Source organism: Oratosquilla oratoria, chromosome 3, assembly GCF_046742065.1.
Source record: "Oratosquilla oratoria isolate Oo_2021 chromosome 3, ASM4674206v1, whole genome shotgun sequence".
NCBI lineage: Eukaryota > Metazoa > Arthropoda > Malacostraca > Stomatopoda > Squillidae > Oratosquilla > Oratosquilla oratoria.
In genome coordinates this window covers 36784246-36809918 of record NC_134779.1, presented here as the reverse complement: position 1 = coordinate 36809918, position 25673 = coordinate 36784246, and the positions used below count along the sequence as shown (strand labels likewise).

The following is a 25673-nucleotide window of genomic DNA, read 5'->3' as shown; positions in this document are numbered from 1 at the left end:
AATGGAATAAGAAAAAGAAGAAGAAAAGTAGAAAACAAAACAAAAGTAGAATCATTATCAAAACAATAAATAATAAGAAAAAGAAGGAAAGAACAGAACGGGGGATCCAACAAAACAAAACAAAAAAACAGGATAATTAAAAATGAGATTAAGAAAAAGAAGAAGAAAAGAAAACAAAACACAAAAACAAAAATGAGACCAAGAAAAAGAAGATGATGAAGGAAAAAGCAAACATAGAATCATGATAAAAAAAAAGGAAGGAAGAATAAGAAAAAAGAAAACCCCAAAACAAAAGCAGAATCTTCATTAAAACAAAAATGAGACCAAGAAAAAGAAGATGAAGGAAAGAAGAACAGGAAAATGAAGATAGAATCATTATAAAAAAAAAAATGGGAATAAGGAAAATAAAAAAATAAGAAGAAATGCCAGAACAAAAGCATAATCATCATCAAAACAAAAAATGAGGACAAGAAGAAGAAAATAGAAGAAGAAGAAAAACCAAAATGAGAAAGCTGACACGAAGAAAAAGAGTAAAGATACGATCTTGGATAAACGGAGGAAGATTACAAAGGGACCGAGAGCAGGGTCCCTTTGTCATCAGAGAAACCTTTGTAGTTTTTAAGAACCTTATGGACCTTTTCTGAACTGTGTGAGAACAATTTTTATTCAATTTTGGAACCTTTTACAAGCAGAACGAACTCTAAAATGGTCTGTACGCCCTCGCACGTGTGTGTGTGTGTGTGTGTGTGGGTATGTATGTGTGTGTGTGTGTGTGTGTGTGTCCGTCCGTGTGTGGGTATGTATGTGTGTGTGTGTGTGTGTGTGTCTCCTGTTTCTGTTTATCACGTTAGTTCGGTGTGTGAAGTGACACAGTTGATTTAGAATTTCAATGAATTCAGTGACTGACTTGTAATGGTTTTGTGTTTACATTTTACGAATGTTTGTACTTTGAAAATATGCTAACAAGGGGGACCTTTTGGTCCATACCAACACCAGATGCAAAGAAATTGGTAAGTGAAAATGTGAAAATCATCGAGTAAAGAAATGTGCGTATCAGTAAATTAATAATTGAAATTAATCAGATTAAGGTATTGCAGTATTTTTGGTAAAGTTTTCGTATTGGTAAGAGGTTTCATTTGGTGGAAGGGGTGGAGTGAGGGTGACTGCATACTTGGCTGGCTACCCCCCGTATAATGGGGAAAAAAGGACTTTTGGTATGTAGATAGATTACTTTATTTATTTGTTATAATTATTTATTTGTTTGTTTTTGTGATAATGTGGGTGTTTTTTTTTTAATCAATTTTCCTTATTTTCTTCTTACCAGTGACATCTGGCAATTTTTTTTCCCAATTGTGACATCTGGCAACGATTCATCTTTCTCGTCGCGAATAATTGGGCAAATTGGTTTTGTTTCCGTCTGTAACCAAGACCGTAATTTCTCAACCGCGTTCTTCTAAGAAAGCATCGCCAACTGTGCTCCCAAATCAAGGAAGCAGAGATCTTTTATTTACTTATGTCATATTATTTTCCTCCTAAATTTCTTCCCTCTTGTAGGACGTCGTCAGTAACCTAGAAATCTACTAGATTTTTTTTTTCAGTGAGACTGAGTGTTTGTCTGTAAACAGCTAGAAAACCTGTGGTCATGAGAAAGAAATGAGACACTTCTCCTCTCTCTCTCTCTCTCTCTCTCTCTCTCTCTCTCTCTCTCTCTCTCTCTCTCTCTGTCTCTCTCTCTCTTTCAGCGGCGCCGTCTTTGTTGCACTTGGCGGGGTCTTTTATTAGCCTTTGCAACTCGCTCGTGACCTTCTCGCCCCTCACTCGTTCTTCACCCGTGGAACCTCGAGAGATTCACCCAAAACTGAATAAAATCATCAGACGCTAAAAAAATAAATTCTCTCTCCTCTCTCTCTCTCTCTCTCTCTCTCTCTCTCTCTCTCTCTCTCTCTCTCTCTCTCTCTCTCATTGTGTGTGTGTATCTGTTTGTCCCTGTATGTCTGTCTGTATCTCTGTCTGTCACTGCCTCGCTCTTTACTCGCTTATTTCCTCCCTCCACCCCTCTCTCTTTCTATCTCTCTCTCTCTCTCTCTCTCTCAGAATTATTTAGTATGTAGACGAAGGGGGCCAGCAAAAAGTGATTGATAGTAATAATAACACAATATTAAAGAAAATCCTATCGGACGCTTTGACAAGGTTTGTCTCAATTTTTCGCTGGCGGGATTTTTGGAAAAGGAGGGGTGGGGGCCATGTTTCGCTCTTGTCCGGTGTCCGACCCGAACCTCATGCCCACGGGTTCCCGGACGTCGTTCTTCGGGAACACCGGACCCCGTCTTCGGGAATAACGGACTACCGGAACACAGGGCTCCTGGAAAGCATGGACATTGTTCTTCCGGAACATAGGACTTCCGGAATACCGGACCACAAATCAATCCTCTCTCTCTCTCTCTCTCTCTCTCTCTCTCTCTCTCTCTCTCTCTCTCTCTCTCTCTCTCTCTCTCTCACTCTCTCTCTCACTCGCTCTCTCTCACTCTCTATTTCTTTCCCTTAATGGTTGGTTTGTGAGTGAGACTATGAAATGACTGTGTGTGTGTCTATTGCTCGCAATTTTTTCTTTCGTTATTCATAAATATTTGGGATGAGCGTGTCAGTTGTGTATGTTAGAACATTTGTGTACGTGTCCTATGTATACTTGTGTACATAGGTACTTCTCTGTATGCATTTCTCATGATTCCCTGTGAGTGGTCGAGTTGTCGGTGGTGTGTGTGTGTGTGTATGTGTGTGTATTTTCAAATCTACATGCGTACATGAATGCATGTACGCATTCCTGCGATAATGCTCCTCTCTGTGGAGTCTATTGATTTTTTTTTGTCATTAGGAATTCCATCCACGAACAGCCCCCTTCACCCCCTTCCCCCTCTTCCCCCTCTTCCCCCTCTTCCCCGTCTTCCCCTCTTCCCCCCTTCCCCCTCTTCCCCCCACCCATCCCAGAGTGACAGGTTAGCCACGCCCATATCCTGTCAACCACGCCCACTGGCAACCACGCCTACTGTCAACCACGCCCATTCCCCCCTCCATTCCCCCCTACACCCCCCTCGTGTCAAACACAATTATCTTGCTCTACTCATTATAATTTGCCCAGAGAACACACTCCCATCTGCTAATTAGTTCATAAAAATTAATCATTCAACTAGTTTCACAATGAAATAGGGATTTGGTCGTGTTGCGTTGTGAGGATGGACACAATTAATAACAGTAATAATGATAATAATAATAATAATAATAATAATAATAATAATAATAGTAATAATAATGATAATAATAATAATAAAGACAGCAATAATAATAATAATAAAGACAGCAATAATAATAATAATAATGATAATAATAACAAAGATATTGCTAAGCTATAGAAGAAGGATTTAGTTGGCGTGCCAGAGGAACATATAGCAAACAGACCAATCATATAGCGTAGCTTGGAAAAGGGGCGTGGCTTCTTTCGCCAGAGTAGGTTGTATGCTCATCAATGTTGTCAACCCGCATTCACGTTCAATTACGGGACCCCCCACGTGAAACTTTGCTCACAGGCCACGTCCAGGTGTTAATGGACATGGAACTGCTTAGTGTGGGCCTTATGGTCTCCTGGAGTCTCATTCATATGTTCTTACATCTTCTGGTCACGTGACTCTACGCACGTATTTAATTATGCTTCTTCAGTGGCCATCATGGTGTCCTTATTGGCATTTATTAATTTGTGTATTTGTCCTTTTGTAGTGGATGGTTATGATTTTTTAAATCTATTTATTGTATTATTGTTTATTTATTTTTAAGAATAATGGGTACCCTAAGTATGATGATTTTTTTCTTTATTTTATTATTGTTATTTATTTATCTTAGGATTGTAGTACGTCCGTTTCAGTTCCTGGTGATTCCCCCCATTGTTTCGTTCAATAATTTCTGTTTTTCGTCTGTGCATGCATCTGCACTGTAGATCTCTCCTGTTATCTCGCTTTTTATTCTTGTTTTGTCGTTATTTCGCCGTACTCTTTTCACTCTCTCTCTCTTCCTCTCTCTCTCTCTCTCTCTCTCTCTCTCTCTCTCTCTCTCTCTCTCTCTCTCTCTCTCTCTCTCTCTCTCTCTCTCTCCATTCCCCATTTACGACTCAGACGCTTCTCTCTCGATGATATTTTGCTTCTCAGCCACCAAACTGCTCCTCCCCCTCCACCTCCCCCTCCCCCCACACCCCACCCCAAGCGGGGGGAGGGGGGAGACGAGTTGCTGCTTGCTGCAGTCTCTCCCTCCCCACCCCCCAGCGTGGGGGGGGGGAGATGAGATTTCCGTGGCCTCTTTAACCCCTGTCCTCCCCCCTCCCCCTCTTCCTTCCTCTCCTCCTCCCTCCTCCTCCTCCTCCTCCTCCTTCTACTTCCCCCCTCCTCCCCTCCTCCTCCCCTCCTCCTCCTAAGGCCCAAATCATGCCAGGTCACTCCTATTGCAAAAGGGACTCCCTTCCCTCCTCCTCACCCCCTTTCCCTCCCTTCCCTCTTCACCCCTTTCCTCCCTTTCCCTCTTCCCCCTTTCCTCCCTTTCCTTCTTCCCCCTTTCCTCTCTTTCCCTCTTCCCCCCTTTCCTCCCCTTCCCTCTTCCCCCCTTTCCTCCCCTTCCCTCTTCCCCCCTTTCCTCCCCTTCCCTCTTCCCCCTTCCCTCCCTGTCCTTCCCCCTTTCCTCTCTTTCCTTCTTCCCCCTTTCCTCCCCTTTCCCTCTTTCCTCCCGGTCCCTCTTCCCTCCTCCCCTTCCCTCTTCCCCCTTTCCTCCCTTTCCTTCCCCCTTTCCTCTCTTTCCTTCTTCCCCCTTTCCTCCCCTTTCCCTCTTTCCTCCCGGTCCCTCTTCCCTTCTCCCCATTCCTCCCTTCCCACCTCTCCCCTTACCCCCTGTCTTACCCTTTCCTCCCTTTTCCCTCTGCCTCTTTCCCCTCCTTCCCTTTCTCCTACTCCCCCTTTTCTCCCCCTCTCCCTCTCTCTCCCCCGATTCCTCTCCCCCGTCCCCCCACCCCCCGTCCTCCCTTTGCTTCCTTCAAATTGTTTACATTAGAAAGTCGTGACGACAGTAGACCTTTTGGCCCTTAACGAGGCTGAGCAAGAACGAACAAACAAACAAACAAACAAACAAACATACAAACACAAAGACGTTAAAGTTTAATGCTAAAATGTTTGTCTTAAAATTTAAAAATTCGAAATTCTCTCTCTCTCTCTCTCTCTCTCTCTCTCTCTCTCTCTCTCTCTCTCTCTCTCTCTCTCTCTCTCTCTCTCTCTCTCTCTCTCTCTCTCTCTCTTCCTTGTACACCTCTCTCTTCCCGTCCCTCTCTATGTTCTCTTCATCCTCTTACTCCTCTTTTTCCCTCTTTTCCCTCTTTCCTCTCTTCCCCTCGTACACCCTCTCTTTCTTTTCCCCTTCCCATGCTTCCTTTTCCCCTTTCTTCTTCCCCTCTTTTCCGTTCATCTCCCCTTTTCCCCCTTATTTCCCTCACCCACCCTCACTTCCCCTCTTCGTGTCTCACCCTGTGCTTCCCTCACTTTCCCCCATCTCTTTCCCCCTTTTCCCCTAACTCTCTCTCCTTATTTCCTCCTTCATCTCACCATCCTTTTCCTCCCAATTCTTTCCCCTCTTCTCACCTTTCCTTCCCCTTCCCTTTCCCCTCCCTCTTCCCTTCCTCTTCCCTTCCTCTTCCCCTTCCCTTCCCCCTCCCTCTTCTCTTCCTCTTCCCTTCGCTACTCTTTTTCGTCTCTTCGCAGACCTCCTCTTCTCTCCTCCTCTTCTCCCCTCATCTTTCCCCTTCTCTTTCCCCTCATTCCCCTCGCTGCTTGTACTTGTAATGCTCAGCCCGCCTCCGCTCACCCTCGCCCAGGCCTGAGGCTATCCCCCCTTTCCCCCCTTCCCCCCTCTTCTCCCCTTCTTAGTATCTCCATCCCTCCCTCCCTCCCACTTTCCTTCCTTCTTTGCTCTGAGTGTTTGGCTGTGGCATGGTCGGCTTGGCTTTATCCTCGTGAGCAAGAAAGTCCCCGGGATCGATTCCCATGAAGGGGACATTTCCTTTTATAAGCTCCCAGTGTACCCAGGGCAAAGGTGGCTGGCTCGGTTGCGGCCCTGTTTCCCCCTGGCGTTGGCTCTCCCTCCCCCTCCCCCTCCCCTTCCCCGCCTCTATCTCTCTCCCCCCACCCGGCCACGCCCATCTCCTCCCCCTTTCCCCCCCTGCCTCCCCTCCTCCCACCCTCCTCCCTTCCTCCCTCCTCCTCGTCTCCACCGAAGCTTGCGTACAGATGCTTGCCTCTCTTCCTCTCTCTCTCTCTCTCTCTCTCTCTCTCTCTCTCTCTCTCTCTCTCTCTTTACCCTCTCTCTCTCTTTCTCTCTCTTTACTCTCTCTTTCTCTCTCTTTCTCTCTCTTTCTCTCTTTCTCTCTCTCTCTTTACCCTCTCTCTACCCCGCTCTTTTTCTACCCCTCTCTCATCTCTTTCTCTCTACTCCTCTCTCCTCTCTTTCTCTCCCACCCTCTCTCCTTTTCCCTCTCACTTGCTCCTTCTTTAATTCCTAGTTCTATCTGACGCGCGGACACACACACACACACACACACACACACACACACACACACACACACACACACACACACACACACACACACACACACACACGCACATGTACGCACACACACATGTACGCACACATTGTCCTCTTTCCTTTTTTTCTCTGTCTGTGTCTCAAACTTTCTCTCACTTTCGCTCCTAAATTATTCCTTACGTGCTCATTTGATATCTCTCTCTCTCTCTCTCTCTGTCTCTCTCTCTCTCTTCTCTCTTCTCTCTTTCTCTCTATCTTCCTCTCTCTACCTCCCTTCCTCCCTCCTTTTCCACCTTTCTCACTTTATCTTCCCACCCTTTCGATTAATCACATTTATTTTCCCTTTTTCTTGTTTCTCCTTTTCTTCTCTTCACTTTCTTTTCCAACTCTCGTTCTCTTCCCTCTCTCTCCCTTCCTCCCCTTTCCTCCCTCCTCCTTCCTCCCTCTCCTTTCCTCCCTCCTCCTACTTCCCTCCCCTTTCTTCCCTCCTACTTCCCTCATCCTTCCTCCCTCCCCCTTTCCTCCCTACACCTTCCTCCCTCCTCCTTCCTCGCTCCTCTTTCCTCCCTCCTCCTTCCTCCCTCCTCTTTCCTCCCTTCTCCTTCCTCCCTCCTCTTTCCTCCCCCCTCCCTCCCTCCCCTTTCCTCCCTCCTCCTCCCTTCCTCCCTCCCTCCCCTTTCCTCCCTCCTCTTTCCTCCCTCCCCCTTCCTCCCTCCCCTTTCCTCCCTTCCTCCCTCCCCTTTCCTCCCTCCCCTTTCCTCCCTCCCCTTTCCTCCCTCCCCTTTCCTCCCTTCCTCCCTCCCCTTTCCTCCCTCCCCTTTCCTCCCTCCCCTTTCCTCCCTCCCCTTTCCTCCTTCCTCCCATTTCCTCCCTTTCTCCTTCCTCCTTCCTCCCTCCTTATCGGATTCCCTCATTTACAACCTAAACTCACACACTCACGCTTATTTTGCACTCGCTAGCACACACGCCCTCTCACGCCTTACCTCTCACGCCTTACCTCTCACGTGGGCAGTGATACACACGCACACACGTCCACGTCCACACGTCCACACGTCCACATGCACTCCACTCTCGGCTGTGTGACCCAAAACACTTTCACTTGGGGACTGGCGGCGGAGGCGGTTGCGGCTGCGGATAGGAGGCGGCGGCGGCGGCGGCACCCACTCGGTGTGTCTTTGCCTTGTCACTGCTCTCGTCGTCCCCACGCCTCTCCCCATCCTCCCCTTCCTCTCACCATCCCTCCTTCCCTCTTCCCCTCTCACCTTTCCTCCCTCTCCCCCTCTCCCTTTCTCTCACGTCTCCTTTCTTCTCCCTTCGATCCTCTCCTCTAACCTCTATCCTCTCTATTCTGCTCACTACTCCCTCTCTAATCTCCTCTCAACTCTCCTCTCTCCTCTCCCCTCCTCTCGTGTCTCCTTTCCCATATCCTCTCTTCTCGTGTCTCCTTTTCCATCTCCTCTCTTTCCTCCTCTCTACTCTCTCCTCTCCTTTCCTCTCATTCCCTATCGTCTCTGCTCACCTATCTTCTATTCTCTTCTCTCCCCTCTCCTCTCCCCTCTCCTCTCCCCTCTCCTCTCCCCTCTCCTCTCCCCTCTACTCCCTCCTCCTTTCTTATTTGGTCCCTTCTCGCGTTTCTCCACTCTGCGTTACGACATTGTTCTGAAGGATGGAAGCGCCGGTTACTTGCGACAGATGACTCCTCTTGGTCTAAGCCTCGTCCGCGCTTCGCCACAGGGATAGAAGCGCTGGTCAACTAAAGTCCGCAACAGCAACCCATAACACCACTCATCCCCCACCCTCTCTCTCATCTTTCGCTTCTGCGTGTTTCATTTGTTTTTGCATAAATGTGGTGCGATTGATAGCTCGTGTATGCACGTGTAGCAACCTCGGGTCATGTCTAAGGTGAATAGAATCGCCTACCATTAGCCAGAATAAAATATCTGAGGGTACCATAGGCCCTTTTCGGGTCAAAGACTGTGTGTGTATGATTCACCATGGTCTTGGATCACGTGTTGGACTCGTGGTCGATAGCTATTTTCCCTCCTGGAAGAGAAGGAGAGTTGGAGTAACGACTCGCAGCGCAGCGATACCGAAATTATTTCAGCCATGGGCGAGATTCGAGCTCGGACCGCCGCAGTGGCTGCCGGGAACTCTAACCACTGCGCCACGATGTGTGTGTGTGTGTGTGTGTGTGTGTGTGTGTGTGTGTGCGCGCGCGTTCATTCACTGGGATGTCCTAAATGACCCAAGACAGAACCTGCGAAGACGAATGGTTGATTTTATAAAGTTGATGGATTGTTTGACGAGAGTTGACACGGTGAACACCGGGGGAAGAAGTTGAAATTGAGGAGAAAGAAGAGAAGGCAGTGGAGGAGATGCACCAAGGACATGTCCTGGGTAGATGGCGCTTATGCGGAGAGGACGAATCGCGAACAGACGCATAAGGGCGTACGTGGAGAGGGTGACATCCATAGGACGACCGAGATGAACAGGATAGCAAAGAAATCCTTTAAAAGGACAGGAAAGAATTTGTTCGAATTTGAAGGAATAAGAAGTACAAGTTGTTCTATTTGAAGAGAAAATAGAAAGAAGAAGGGTTGTAGGTCACTGAATAATATAGTAATTAACGAATGACGTTGAAGAATATATGAGAAAGAAGTAGGAGTGTAGGTAATTAGATTCTATATTCAGACCTTGGCTCGTAAGATGTTGGAAAAGTAACGATTGCGTGTGTGTGTGTGTGTGTGTGATTCACCATGGTCTTGGATCACGTGTTGGACTCGTGATCGACAGCTACTACCCTTTCGGAAGAGAGCTCATATATATGACCGATCTATAGGTAATGCCGCGACCTTACACGCACACACACATCCCCAACTCCCCGCCCACGAGAATTGGAGTAACGACCCGCAGCTCAGCGATACGGAAATTATTTCAGCCCTGGACGGGATTCGAACCCGGACCGCCGTAGTGGCGGCCGGGAACTGTACCGACTGCGCCATCGAGTCTGTGTGTGTTGAAAATTATCTTCCTGAATGAATCGCATGCGGCTGCGGGAGATGACGTAGCTGCGGTAAATCATACTTTCGCGGCAAAGAAAGAGTGCCGCTTGCGGCGGAGTCACAGACAGTTGCGGTTCTCTCTCTCTCTCTCTCTCTCTCTCTCTCTCTCTCTCTCTCTTTCTCATAATCTGCCTGTCTCTCTCTCTACCCCTTCTCTCATACTCTTCCTCTCTCTTTCTCTCTTTTTCTCTCATACTCTGCCTGTTCCTTTCTCCACCCCCTCTCTCCCTCCCTCCCTCCCTCCCTCCCCCCTCTCTCTCTCCCTCCCTCTCTCTTTCTCCCTCTCTTTCTCTCTTTTTCTCTCTTTCTCATACTCTCTCTCTCTCCGTCAACCTTGGATGGATGACGGTATCCGTGGGCAATCCATCGGGTGGATGTTGTCGATCTTGTACGAGAACCCGGAGGAGGATGGAGGAGGCGTCTGTCGTCGTCGTCGTCGTCGTCGTCGTCGTCGTCGTCGTCGTCTGGGTGGTGGGAAGGAGGTCGCGAAGAAGTGAGAGTGAAAGCCAGGTGCGACAGTGAAGCGAGTGATTCACCACGGTCTTGGACCACGTGCTGGGCTACTGATCGGGAGCTGTTTCAGTGCCGGATGAGAGGTCAGAGGTCACGTAAGGCCTGATATGTGGGTAGTGCTGTGACCTTAGACGCGCGCACGCGTACACACACACACACACACACACACACACACACACACACACACACGACTCGGTGGCGCGGTTGGTAGAGTACCAGACAGTTGGTACGGCGGTGCCAGCTGTACCTGGTTCGAATCCTGCCCAGGGCTGAAAATATTTCAGTATCGCTGCGCTTCGAGTCGTTACTCCAACACTTGTGGGCGGGGAGTTGGGTGTGTGTGTGCGTGTAAGGTCATAGCATTACCCATAGATCGGTCATACGAGCTCTGAGCTCTCTTCCGGGAGGGAAATAGCTGTCGATCACGAGTCCAACACGTGATCCAAAGACTAAATGAATCACACGTGTAGATGTAGAATTGGAGAACTGTATTCAGAGAGTAGACGGGATATGCTCTGTTTGAACTTTCTCATAATAATAAAAAAAGAAAATAAAAAAGGGGAGAGAGAAAGGAAAATGAATATATATATATATATATATATATATATATATATATATATATATATATATATTTTTTTTTTTTTTTTTTTTTTTTTTTTTGAGGGGAAGGGGGTAAGGGCGAGTTGATTAAATGGAGTGGGTTAATGGAAGAGCATTAACCATGTACTTAATCGGGAGTCAAGGTAGGACTCCCCTACTCCAGGGATTAGGGACTCCTCCATCTTAGGGGCTCACCTTTTAGGGATCGCAGTCTTAGGGAGGAGGGGAGAGGTCAGGGACATCCCTATGGACCCCTGAATTGTACTTGATGACTTTTATTTATTTATTATTCTGAGGGTAGTCATGTAGTGGTATTTTATTCTCTTTATGTATCAGTTTATTTATTTATTTTTTTAGATGAGGCGTGTTGTATAATTTTACTTTATTGTATTTTATTTATTTTTATGTATATTTTATTTGCTAACGCGCGTCGTTTTTGGATCATATATGACTCGATCTACGCGCGTGTGTGTGTGTTTGTGTGCATGTGCGTGCGTGCGTGCGTACGCGATTGAGATAGAGCATGTGGGAGATTGACAGTTGTGGGTCAGATGATTGTGAAACTTTTCAGTCAGCGCAGGTATGGGCAGACCTTATGTCCGAAGTAATAAAGTAGCATATTACTTTTGCGTTACCATGTGTACGTAAAGTTGATACGTACACATGTGCGCGCTTGTGTGTACACCCAGACGTGGAAGCCAGATGGGATGGGGTGCCCCGCCCTGCCCCTGGACGACACCCCACGTGTCTTGGGCAAATGCCATGACCGGCGTGGCACCTGTCGCCAGGACACCTGTCGCTAGGGCACCTGTCGCCAGGGCATCTGTCGTCAAGCATCATGACAACGAGCCATCGTGGCACTAAGGCTGTACCGTTTCTGCCAAGGATAGAACGAAGATCCTGCAGTGAGCACTCGCAACACAATCCCCTTAACACAGACACTAAAGCTTCACTAAGTGGGTCAGACAGCTGGGGGGCACTAACTTAAATCTAGTGGTAATTAGTGAATGCCCGGCGATTTTAGTGTTGTTAAGTGAACCACTTGAAGGCGAAGAACAGAAGGACATAAGCACAGGTGTTGAGTACACGAGAGGTAAAGTGTACACATGTAGTACGTGTACATCGTTACCAGCATACACGTGTGGGTCTCTGAAGGTGTTACTTACGGAAAGGGAAGCTAAAGAGGGGAATGAAATAGCCTGCAGATAGCCAGAATGAAAATACAAAGTCCTCTCTCTCTCTCTCTCTCTCTCTCTCTCTCTCTCTCTCTCTCTCTCTCTCTCTCTCTCTCTCACTCTCTCTCTCTCTCCCAAGCATCTTAACCACGTCGACCCGAGTTTGAATCTCCACCTTTTCCTGTGTGTCGCAACACATAGGGCAAAGGTGATGGACGCTGTTGCAGCTAAGCGCTTCCTGTGAGGTCTCGTACCACCTTCCGTTTTCTGTTGACACCTTTGCCATGTGGCAGTTAATACTCGTTATTCCCTACGTTCTTTTGTGCTTCGTTATTGTTATTATTATTATTATTTTGTGTGTGTGTGTGTGTGATTCACCATGGTCTTGGATCACGTGTTAGACTCGTGATCGACAGCTATTTCCCTCCCGGAAGAGAGCTCATAGCTCATATATGACCGATCAATAGGTAATGCTGTGACCTTACACGCACACACACACCCAACTCCCCGCCCACGATTGTTGGAGTAATGACTCGCAGCGCAGCGATACTGAAATTATTTGAGCCCTGGTCGGGATTCGAACCCGGACCGCCGTAGTGGCGCCCGCGAACGCTACCACTGTGTGTGTGTGTGTATGTATTCACTTGGTCTTGTATTCACTTGGTCTTTGGATCACGTGTTGGACTCGTGATCGACAGCTATTTCCCTCCTGGAAGAGAGCTCAGAGCTCGTAGGTCCGATCTATGGGTAATGCTATGACCTTGCACACACACACACACCCAACTACCCGCCCACGAGAGTCAGAGTAACGACCCGAAGCGCAGCGGTACCGAAATAATTTCGGCCCTGGGCAGGATTCGAACCAAGAACTGCGGGCCACTATGGTGGCAGTTCAGCGCTCTACCAACTACGCCACCGAGCAAAATAAAATACCTGTATGGGCATAAACAACTGGCTCATTCATGTGTGTGTGTGTGTGTGTGTGTGTGTGTGTGTGTGTGTGTGTGTGTGTGTGTGTGTGTGTGTGTGTGAAAAGAGAGAAGTGACGATACCAATTGGTTTTTACAGAGGCATCACCACCACTTTGTAGATGTGTCATTTGATGGGCTGTACCAGCTGACCAGCTTGTGCACAGGTCCCAGAAATTATCGCTCAGATTTGGTCCGATGTTTTTCATAATGATTGGGACAGCGGTGGATGTATGTCTTCCTGGTGTCACTTCCCGAATATGAGTGTGTGTATGTGTGTGTGTGTGTGCACAGCGATTATACAGTGTACGTAATCCAATATACTTCGTCTGGTGTTCCATAATGTTTCGTACAAAACCCACACGATCTTTTTGGGAATCTGTATGCACAGTCGCCCCCAATTAGACCACTTTACTGTAGCGAATTCGCACCCACACACACACACACACACACATGAGATTGTGAGTGTAAATAAACAGTACCAATATGGCTGAAGCAATGAAGGATTTAAAATAGAGTAGAACGGGAAATTTGTAGCCCTAGAGAAGACTATTTGGTCCATGAATGAGCCAGTTGTTTATGCCCATACAGGTATTTTATTTTTGCTCCAATTTCTGTACTAATGGACATGTGATTTCAGATACTAGTTTTGGATACAGTCATAGTGTATGTCTAAGTCCATAAAACCATTGCACACTGAAGTTTAGTCAATCAGGCGGCTTGAAAGCTAGGTCATAGGTGAGGTCAGATGCAAGGGAAATGCCTACGTCAAAATTGACCTCGCGAGAGGGTTTGACCTGTGTCATACTCGGGGAGGTCACTGACTTTCTTTCAGGTCATGTGACCTAATGTCAATCGAGTGACCTTGGTTGACCGTAGTTGGACGACATGAAGTCTTCGTGGTCAACGACACTGTGACGTCACGCAGATTTAATTGTCATCAATTAGTTTTATGACATTGTCGGGGTCACTTTAATTAAGTTCATTCAACCATCTTCTTCTTCTTCTTCTTCTTCTTCTTCTTCTTCTTCTTCTTCTTTTTTTTTTTGAAAACTGCCCAGGCTGTTGGCCGAGTACATAACCACTGATCTAACCTTTTAAATGTGTGGAACTTCGCTCGACTATAACAATAATGTATACTAAATATTTCCTAGCCAATTTTTTTTATTTTTTCCCGAGACTCTCTCTCCTCTCTTCCCCCTCTCTCTCTCTCTCTCTCTCTCTCTCTCTCTATATATATATATATATATATATATATATATATATATATGTTATATTTTTCTGAGATGCACTCACTTTCTGTCTCTCTCTCTCTCTCTCTCTCTCTCTCTCTCTCTCTCTCTATATATATATATATATATATATATATATATATGTATGATTGTTATTTTTCTGAGATTCTCTCTTTTTCCCTCTGTATGGTTGTGATTTTTCTGAGACTCTCTCTCTCTCTCTCTCTCTCTATCTCTCTAAGATTGTGATTTTTTCCGAGGTTTCTATCACTAAAATTCCCATTTTTTTATTATCATTATTATTATATATATTTTTTTAGATTTTCTCTTTCTCTCTCCGTTCACGGCTTTCGAGTTTTGACAAGCTAGTTCGAGTCGTGGCTTGCGTGCGTGCGTGCTGGGTTGGACTAGTCCAATCCAGCTGCTTTTGCGGCAAGCCGGACAGCAGCCTTGAACTAGTTTAAGCCAGCTCGACGGGAACGGCATTGGGTCGAACCCCCCCCCCCCAGTCTCCCTGAGGCCGCAAACTGGCTTTAGTAAGTTCAGGCCGAGTTTTTTTTTTTTCTGAATTCTTGTGATGACTTGCAAAAATTCAATCTAGTACATTTGCGCTCTCTCTCTCTCTCTCTATCTATCTCTCTCTCTCTCTCTCTCTCTCTCCTCTCTCTCTCTCTCTCTCCTCTCTCTCTTTTTAACTTGGTTTTTATTGTATGCATTTATTTGTCAATTTTATTTATATTTTTATTAATTATTTTTCATTTTCAAAAGCTAATAATGGGTTGCACAAGGCATTCTGCGCATATAGTGTGTGTGTGCGTGCGCGTGCGTGTGTGTGCGTGCGCGTGCGTGTGTGTGCGTGATTCACCATGGTCTTGGACCACGTGTTGGACTCGAGATCGGCAGCTACGTCCCTCTCGGAAGAGAGCTCAGAGCTCATATATGACCAATCTATGGGTAATGGTGTGTGACCTTTCACGCTCGCGCGCCCCCAATTCCCCGTCCACGAGAGTTGGAGTAACAACCTCGCATCTCAATGATACTGAAATTATTTCAGCCCTGGGCGAGATTCGAACCCGGACTGCCGTAGTGGCAGCCGGGAACTCTACCACTGCGCCACCGAGTGTGTGCGTGTGTGTACTTAGCATTTTATCTCATCAGCGGTAATAAACTGAACACATAATGGAGATGAACAATAAGAACAATGTTCAAGTCCCAAAACTCGTGGGGTCCCACAGTAGCCTCTGCTTGCAAACAGAAACTATGAAATTCTGTAGTTGTTTTCGCAAACTGTAGTCCACTCTAGGCTTATTTTCACTTGTAGATTCTCTGTAGGACCTTCGTAGGACATTTTGGGAAATTATATTTGATATAAGAATAGACAAATAATAAGAGAGAAATGGTGTAGATAGAATTTTTTTTTTTCGACATTCTGGATTTGTTTTTTCTATATCACTCCGCAAAAGTCATATTTTACTGTTTACAAATATATTGTTGATTGCATGTGACATTCAAGTGACACGTGACATGTGACAAGTGACAAAAGACGTGACACTCTTCGGATTGTCGCCACGTGAACAAAGATAAAAGGAGAACTGAAACACTGTTAAGTTGGGACGTTTCCTGGGCATCCCACGGCGTGGCGCCGGCCGCAAGGCTCCAACGCTCTCACGTGACACTCGCAGATGGCGCCACAAAAGCCACCTGTCAGGTGAGAGAGGGCGCTTCGTACAGATGGTACAGTAGGGGCGTAAAGTTGGTGATGGTGAGAGCTGGGAAGATTTGACAGGGGGACGAGGGATATGGGGTGCGCACGCGCGCGCACACACACACACACACACACACACACACACACACACACACACACACACACACACACACACACCTACATACACACACAGACTCAAACACATACACACACTGGTACGCATCCTGACACACACACACACACACACACACACACACACACACGCGCGCGCGCGCGCATACACACTGGCTCACACGCACACACTGCCTCACACTCACACACACACATATGCACACACATATGCACACACACACTGGTGCGCCCGCACACACACACACACACACACACACACACACACACACACACACACACACACACACACACTCAAACTAAAAACGCGCTGGGAACAAAAGCTAGATGTTTTAACAAAGGGAGGACAAGGAGGACAAAACAATATCCATGAATGACGGGTGCTTCAAGTGTCCCTCTTCGTTTGTCCTGTCTGTCTGTCTGTCTGTCTGTCTGTCTGTCTCTCTCCTTCCGTCCGCTCTTCATCCGCTTCCTCGTCCTTCCGTCCGTTTACACCCAGCCTCCGTTTTCTAAAGTACATCGAACCTCCGTTTTCTAACGTCTCGCATTTTACTCGCTTCATTTGATTATTTAATTCTTTATTTATTTACTTATTTTAATGACTACTGTTGTCTGCCTCCATGTTTACAGGCACACATACCTACTTGTCTCTTTGTTTATATGACGGTTGCTTAATTACATTCTTTTTTTTTCTAGAGATATTTACCTCTTTGCCTACTTGTTTTCCTTCATACTTACATGTGTGCCTTCCCATTATTTTTAATTATTTTTATTATTTGATTAATTTTTTATATTTTTTATTAATTTATTTTTAAGAATGAATTATACGTGGTTCTGATCCGTAGGGGTGAAGATTTGTCTTTCTCCTCTGCTTCCGTTGGGAGGTTCTCGTTTTCTTTTATCTCACTTTGAAAATTTATGGCGAGTTTTTATATGTTTACGTTTGCATAGTCTTGAAATTCAATATTTTCGATTATTTCGTCCTTGTTTATTTTATATTGTTATCTAATTCAATTTATTTGTTCATTGTTTATTTTGAAAATTCAATTTAGGTAGTGACAAATGTGTACGTGCCTGGAAGCTTGTTCATCTGTTCTGTGGACCAGTCTTTATATATATAAACTCAATATTAATTTTGGAAGCTAAAGCCTACGTGATGTAATTGATCTAATATGTTATTTATTATTATTATTATTATTATTATTTTTTATATATTTTGTATGATATCTTTCATTTGTATGTGAGTAGATGTCAGCCATTATGTCTAAGTTCATTCATCCCGTATTTGCTAACAATTTTTCCGTTTCTTGCAGGTAAGTGTTGGCCCAGCACAGTGCAGTAAGTATGGGGCTTGATCGTCGGCGGGTGGCGATAGGGACGAAGACGACTTCGACGAAGACCAGTATAGACGACTTCGATCAAGTGACAACTACGACAAAGTAGTGTTGTATTATTTTGTGTTTCATGTTGTGAAGATATAGAACTATATTTGTTGTGATTATACATTGCTCGGTGCATTAATTAGGGATTGGAAAATACTTCAACGGTTTGTGTTCATTCAAATATCGAACGCTTCAAGTATACGCTTGTCTTTAGCAGATGCGACACTTATTATTTGCTCGCGTTTTTTTTCACAATATGGTGATTGGAATTTTGTTATGATAGCTACCCTTTCTGTTATTCCCCCACCAGCGGAAAAATATATACATCTTAGTTTTTTCATTTTCGAAAAATGTCGCCTTTCTTATTTCCCCCAATGTGATTAAACCAAGTTTTCCCATTCTTTCTTCGTCCGATTTTTCATCTAGTCTGCAGACTTTTATTCAATTTTATTTTATTTTGTGTGTGAGTGCGTGAGTGTGCGTGCATTGCATGGCGCACAACTTCATGCAAGTGCTTTTGTTTTCCTGCTGGGGCCTTGTCGATTGAAAATCCGAAAACTGCAAATGGGGCGGAAATGCCCCCCGAATCGGTGGCACCTGCAGCGAGGTAGCGCCCTTGCCAAATGGAAAGCGCACATCTGAAAGGGCAGGAACCATTAAAGGGTGTCACTCTTACAAGCTTTGTTTTTAGTTGTCGATATACATCCCCTCTCCTCCCTCCCTCCCTCTCTTTCTCTCCATCCTCCCTCCCTCTCTCTCTCCCTCTCTCCCTCTCCCCTCTATCTCACCTGTTTTTTTTTTCTATTTTCTTTTTTTTTCTTTTTTTCGTTTTCAATTTTCGAAGTGTAGCATTGCTCTGATTACAGTTTTCTCGCAACGCCTCTTCCGATTACGACATGACGTCATAACGTTTGGGTCCAGGTGCACATTCCGCGCTTATGATTTTTCTCCCAACCTGAGCTTTGAACAGGTAGGGTAAATATATAAATATATAATTTTTCGGGGGGCTACTTTTACAAGACAAGCACTCATATACATAAATGTGTACAGGTAATGGGCATTAAGAACAGTTTTGTGTTCACGTATAAACATACACACGCGCGCAAGCTAGCATGTCGTGTATACATACTCGTTTACAAAGGTTTACAAAGGCGGAGCATGCCGACAGGAGACCTTTTGGTCCATATCTAGGTCGGATGCGAAAAAAAAAATCATAATGATAATAAAATAATAAATAAAAAACTAATAATGTAAATAACAAATAAAATACATAAATGCATAGGTATAGTTAAATAATAAACAAACAGGTAAATAGTAAATAATGATAAATTGACATATAACTAATAATAAATGAAAATCAGACAAATGATAACAAAACAAAAACAAATAATATAAAATAAATTATAATCATTACAGCATCTTGCTTAGGTGTTTATCTAAATGATTCTTAAAGCTTCGAACTGAACTACATTGCACTACCTGTGCAGGAAGTTTATTCCATTCATTAACTACACGGTTGGCAAAGTTGTTTCTACCTACTTCCAAATTGAATCTATTTCCGGACAGTTTGCCTACGTGCGTTCGTTAAAATATTAGGAGAATGTCGTAATATCCTTCTGCTTCCTAATGGTGATAGGCTAAATGGTCAGGGGCTGCCTGGTAGACGTTGTGGATCGAATCCATTTTGTGTAAGGTTTTCGATTTTTCTAAAAGATTTAGTCGATCATGTGTTATTTTTTTCTCGGCGACTTTGATTTGGAAATTGTGCTCTCTCTCTCTCTCTCTCTCTCTCTCTCTCTCTCTCTCTCTCTCTCTCTCTCTCTCTCTCTCCTGACCAATCCTCAGCGGGATTATAATTTTTTTTTTTTTTTTTTTTTTTTTTTTTACCTTTTTATTTATTCAGTTATTTTTGCCTGTCGTTGAAATATATAATTAAGAAAATTATTTGAGTCAGGGATAGGGAAAATTGAACGAAATTTTAACAAATGCTTTATTTATGCAACAACTTGAGGTAACCCCTACCTCACCTGTAGGAAGAAAACGGAAAAAGAAAGAAAATGGGAATTGCGATAGTCGGGAAGCCGCCTTCAGTTTCTAGCAAGTACTTAAGATTGTGTCGATCTTATATAGTTAGAAAAACAAACAGGAGAGAGAGAGAGAGAGAGAGAGAGAGAGAGAGAGAGAGAGAGAGGCTGGTCTGTTCACAGTGTTGTAATGAATTGACGAACGTCTTTTGGTCATGTACTATGTATTATGTAGGTTAAATCCTTATTGCGCATTTGTATACATATGAAAACACAATCTCTGCCCTGCCGAGCCATGCCTCTGTGCGGCTGCCTCCTTCGCTGCTTTTAGGTACGCCCCTGTGTTTATAAACACCCGGGTCCTGTTACCAAGGGCCATTCCCCCTCTGTACTTGTAACCTAGCGCGTCCCAAGGCCCAGGCGGTCAATCTTTGCGGTCAGGTTTCCTCGGAGCCTGACCCAGCCTAGGCTGGTACTCGCACTAGCCAGAATAAAACCAACAAACCCACTTGGGCTTCATTCACTCCCTCGGCACCATAGCCCAAGTAACGTTCACGTAATATTCCAGGGGGGCATTGAATCTGTCACTGGGGGAGGGGGGGACTAGTTTCACTCCCCCAACACGTGTATGTATATATATATATATATATATATATATATATATATATATATATATATATTTGAGAATCCTCGATGACACTGGAGGTGCCGTGTGTGTGTGATTCACCATTCACCATGGTCTTGGATCACGTGTTGGACTCGTGATCGATAGCTACTACCCTCCCGGAAGAGAGCTCAGCGCTCATATATGACCGATCTATGGGTAATACTGTGACCTTACACGCACACACACACACAACTCCCCGCCCACGAGAGTTGGAGTAACAACCCGCAGCGCAACGATACTGAAATTATTTGAGCCCTGGGCGGGATTCGAACCTGGACCGCCGTAGTGGCTGCCGGGAACTCTACCACTGCGCCACGAATGTGTGTGTGTGTGTGTACTCTTAGTGATAGTATGATTACACAGCTCAACCTGTTGGATTCGAACCCTAGCCTCTGTGGCACTAGACCAACATGGGTCTGGGGCGCTACCGACTGCATCAGGGTGAGGGTGTACAAAAGCCATCACTTGGTCCTCCAGACATCAGCTTCCTGTGGTGCAAATGTTGTAGTCTTCCCGTCGAGTCCATATGTAAATATAAAAAGTCGTGTATGTGTGTGTGTGTATATATACACACACACACACACACACACACACACACATGAATTTAAAAATAGTTTAGATAAAATGAGATATGAAGACGGGACACTACGAGCATAGCTCCCCTTCCCGTAAAATACAACTAGGTAAAATACACACACACATAGTTACTCGGTCTGATTTTCTTGGTGAACATCTCTTGTGGTCCTTCCACTTGACCCTCAAATAGGCGCTCATCTTGCCACCCTCTTCCCAACACCCCCACCCCCGGTCCTCTGTAATCACACAGGCGCGCTCCCTGAAGAAAATCGATGGTTCGTTCTTCGCCCACAAGCTTCCCGGCTCGCCCCCGACCTCGCGTCGCCAGGGCGATGGGCGTGCCTTTCCTCCTCCGCGTAGGCCTACTATTACGCCCAAATACCGAAGTGGGTGTGATTTTGTCTTTCCTCTCTCTCTCTCTCTCTCTCTCTCTCTCGTTATTCTCATTTTCAATAGTTTACTTTTTTCATATTTTTCCAATATTCGCACTTTTTTTCGGTTGGCTTGTTTCCTATCTTCTTAGTCATTTTCTTTTTCTTTTTTCTGTTTTTCTTTCTTCCCACTGTACAGTTAGAATTGTAAGTATAACTGTAAAAACTTTGCCGTGATCTTCCAAGTGGCTACGACGCAGTGGCTGGCCGCCTTGCGACTTGACGTCATCGAGTCGTCGGGATACGTCAGTTTCTTTAGGTCGAGTCTCGCGCCAGAGTTGTCGTTTAGTCGATGTAAACATCGTTGTCGTCTCTTCTCATTGGACCCGAGGTGGACCTCAGTGAAGGACCACATGCGCCGGCGCGTGATTTAAATTTGTCCTGTGTCCATTACTCTCGTGTATAGTGTTCTATTATCATTATTACTTTTTCGCTATCACAAGTGGTACAGAAGATTGAAAATGGAATTGTGTAAAAACGTTTTGCGTTGTAGTTTAAGGAGAGGATACACCTTCACTTGCCAAGACTGTGTGTGTGTGTTTCCCACCCATCTTACAGATTTCAGTCCTCATTTCTTGAAGTGTTTTAATTTTTCTTGTCTATTCCCTTAATTTTTCATTCGCCCTATTTCCCCCCTTCTCTTTCATCTTCCTCCGCCTCAGTGGACTTCTTCATGTTTGATTTGTCTTCTTGCTCCCCCCCCCCTCGTCTTCCCTTTCTCTAATAATATTCCTTGCCTCTCCCCTCCCCACTCCTCTCTCCCCCACCCACCTTCTCCCCCCTTCCCGCTCCCCTCACCTCGTTCTTCCTCCTCGCTCTTCCTTTTTTCCCCTCTCCCCATCTCACCCTCTCCCCTCCTCTACTCTATTTCCACTTTCCCACCCTCTCATCTCACCTTTTTCCCCTCCTCTCCCCTCCTCTCCCCTTCTCCCCTTCTCCCCCTCTTCCCGTCTCCCATCTTTTTCCAGTCCAGTTCCATCCTCTCTCCTCTCCTCCCTTCCCCTTCCCCCTCCCCCTCCTCCCCCTCTTCCACAGCCGAACCCGCGTCTACTCTAGTTCAGTAATTCCCTTCGGTTCTTCTCAGCCTAAGCCTCTCAGACTCTCTGTTCCATCCTGGTCCATCCCCTCCTCCCTCCTCTTCCTCCTCCTCTTCCTCCTCCTCGTCCTCCTCCTCCTCCTCCTCCTCCTCCTCCTCCTCCTCCTCCTCCTCCTCCCCCCCTCCTCCCTCCCCCTCTTTCTCCTTCTGTTAAACGTAGATTTGGAAAGAGAATGACCAATGTTTCATTTTCTCGTGGAGAAGGGTGCCAGTCTGAATGGGTGAGGATGGTATGGAATGAATAGACTGACAGGCTCCTTCTTGGGTGTTCTGCCCACAACAGGCGTCCGGGGGCAGTTAGGGGAGTTTGGGGAGTTGCTGCCTCTCACAGACTCTTTGGGAGTGGCTGCCTGTAGTTTGGGACGGGGCATTTGGGTGTTGTTGTTGTTGTTGTTGTTGTTGTTGTTGTTGTTGGAGGAGGAGGAAGAAGAGGAGCAGAAGGAAGAGGATGAGGAAGAAGGAGATGGAAGGAGAAGTATTGATGGCTGCTATTTCTCTCCCCCTCTTCCTCCTCCTCCTCTTCCTCCTCATCCTCATCCTCCTCCTCCTCCTCTTCCCCCTCCATTTCCTTCTCCACCACTTTCTCCTCCTCCTCCTCTTCCTCCTCTTCCTCCTCCACCTCTTCCTCCTCCACCTCTTCCTCCTCCTCTTCCTCCTTTTCCATCTCCACCACTTTCTCCTCCTCTTCCTCCTCCACAGCTCCCTCCTCCACCGCTTCCTCCTCCTCTTCATCCTCCACCTCTTCTTTCTCCACCACTTTTTCCTCCTCCACCACCTCATTTTCTTCCTCATCTTTTCCTCGTCTTGCTCCTCTTCTTGCTCTTCACTTTCCTCCTCCTCCTCCTCCTCCTCCTCGTCCCATTGCTGTTTGCATTTAATTGTTGGTAATAGCTGCTTTAATGAGGTTTTATGATGAAAAGATTTTTCGTTTGTTGGTGGATGGGCGTGGGGGCGGGCGGGTGGGCGTGGGGGCGGGCGTGGGGGCGTGGGAACTGGGTACGTGTGATTAAACCATGGTCTTGGATCATGTGTTGGACTCGTGGTCGACAGCTATTTCCCTCCCGAAAGAGAGCTCAGAGCTCTGTATGACCGATCTATGGGTAATGCTGTGACCTTACACGCATACACACACATTCAACTCCCCGTCCACGAGAGTTGAAGTAATGACTCGCAGCGCAGATACTGAAATTATTTCAGCCCTGGGCGGGATTTGAACCCAGACCTCCGTAGTGGCTGCCGGGAACTCTACAACTGCGTCAATAGTGTGTGTGTGCGTGCGTGTGACGTTAGGTGACCTGTATTCTGGTTACTAGTACCGGTATCTTTAGGTATCGAAAGTATCGCTTCGGTATCAGGAAAACCGTAATCGACGATATGAACGGGAAATAAAAATGTGATCGAAGATGGATTAGACGAAATTAGGCAAAGAAAATGTTCATGAAGCGTTGATGAATTAGAGAGAGAGAGAGAGAAAGAGAGAGGAGCTGGGAGAGCGATAAAGCGAATGAAGCAGTGCATATTCCTTCCCCCCCCCATTTTCTCCCCCCTTTCCCCCACCGGGCACGTAACCTGCGTCTGTCCTTGTCCGTCTGTTATCCTCCTCTTCCTCCTCCTCCTCCTCCTCCTCCTCCTCCTCCACACTCCCACCGGAGTTCGTCCGTCTGGATGTGTGCGTTGTGGCATTTCCTCTCTGCCTCTTCCACCACATCTTGATTATCCTCTTCCCTCCTTCTTCCCTCCCTCCTCTTCTTCCTTATTTCCTCCTTTCCTTCCTTTCTTCATTTCTTCCTTACCTCCCTCCCTCCTTCCCACCTTCCCCCCATCCTCCTATCCTTCCTCCCCTCCCTGCTTCCCTCCTTCCTTTTTCCCCCTCCCCTCATTCCCTTGTCCTTCCTTCTTTCTTTTCCTCCTTTACTCCTTTCTTCTTCCTTCCCTCAACTCCTCCCCTTCCTTCCCTCAACTCCTCCCTCCTTCCCTCCCCTCTTCCCTCTGTCATTCTCTCCCTCCTTCCCTCTCTCCTTCTCTCCCTCCTTCTCTCCCTCCTTCCCTCTCTCCTTCTCTCCCTCCCTCCCTACTTCTTTCCTTCCTTCCCCTCTTCCCGCCCTCCTTCCCTCCTCCCCTTCTTCTATCTCTCCTTCCCTCTCACTCTCCCTTTTTCCTCTCCCTCCCTCCCTCCTTCCCTCCACTTAATCCCAATTTTCTTTGGTTCCTGTATGTGCGTGGCATTCCAGAATCATCCATACAAACCATATTCACCCATTATTCTTTTATCTTTATGATATATAGATATTTTTTCTTTTCTTTTATGGGAGTGATAGCCACTCGAAAAGAATGCTGATCAAGACTAATCTCTAAAATACTTAATTCTTGGTCTTAAGCCTCTCCTCGACAACCACCTCCTCTGAAGACTCCTCCTCCTCCTCCTTCTACTCCTCCTCCTCCTCTTTGGTTCCATGGTGCGCCCCCCCCCCCCCCGCAGGCATAGGAGAGCACTGTATCCTATTGACGACGACAAAATCCCCAATCGACACACACATACACACACACGCACACACACACACACACACACACACACACACACGCACACACACACACACACACACACGCACACACACACACACACACACACACACACACACACACACACACACACACACGGCTCGGTGGCGGATTGGTAAGGCACTGGCCTCACAAGCCGGAGAACCGGGGTTCGATTCCCCGGCCGGGCGGAGATAAGTTGGGTTTGTCTCCTATCACGTGTAGCCCCTGTTCACCTAGCAGTGAGTAGGTACGGGATGTTAGTCAAGGAGTTGTGACCTTGCTGTCCCGGTGTGTGGTGTGTGAGTGGTCTCAGACCTACCCAGAGATCGGCAAATAATGAGCTCTGAGCTCACTGCCGTAGGGTGGTGTCTGGCTGTCTCGAACAGAGGCTGCAGCAGATCCGAGGTGAATACACACACACACACACACACACACACACACACACACACACACACACACACACACACACACACACACACACACAACTCCTTCTTCTCCCTATCTCCTCCTCCTCCTCCTCCTCCTCCTTCCTCTCATTCCTCTCCTCTTTCCTCTCCTTCCCCCATCTCCTCCCACCTCTTCCTTTCCTACTCCTACCCCTGCCCCTTCCTACTCCTTCCCACCTCTTTCTTCCCTCCTCCTCCGCCTCTTCCTCCTCCTCCTTCTCCCCCTCCCCTTCTTACCCCTCTCCCTCCCTCTTCCTCTTCCCCACCTCCCTTTCCTCCTCCTTCTTCCCCACCTTCCCCTCTTCTTCCCCTCCACCATCCCCATATTCTCCTCCTCCTTCCCCTCCTCCCCACCTCTTCCCCTTCCTACTCCTCCCTCCCATGATCCTTACCCTTGTCTTCCTGATTATCCTCCTCCTCCTCCTCCTCCTCCTAAGGTTCCAATTCTCCTCCCACCCACTCTTGACCCTCTCCCCCCCCCACTTCCAGCGGATGCCCCCCTCCCCTCCCCCCTCCTGAATGA

The 25673-nt window shown here is 46.5% G+C and overlaps 1 protein-coding gene across 5 annotated transcripts in view; it reads left to right on the top strand.

Moving 5' to 3' along the window:
• The window catches only part of LOC143021605 (uncharacterized), a 477388-nt gene that overhangs the window by 392857 nt on the left and 58858 nt on the right, over positions 1-25673 (top strand). The window contains exon 2 of one of the 5 annotated variants that reach the window (XM_076179227.1): positions 17301-17426. The exons of the other annotated variants lie outside the window; for them this stretch is intronic. The gene's annotated coding sequence lies outside the window, so the exon portion shown is untranslated. The remainder of the gene's footprint in view (positions 1-17300; positions 17427-25673) is intronic. 5 annotated transcript variants of the gene reach the window in all.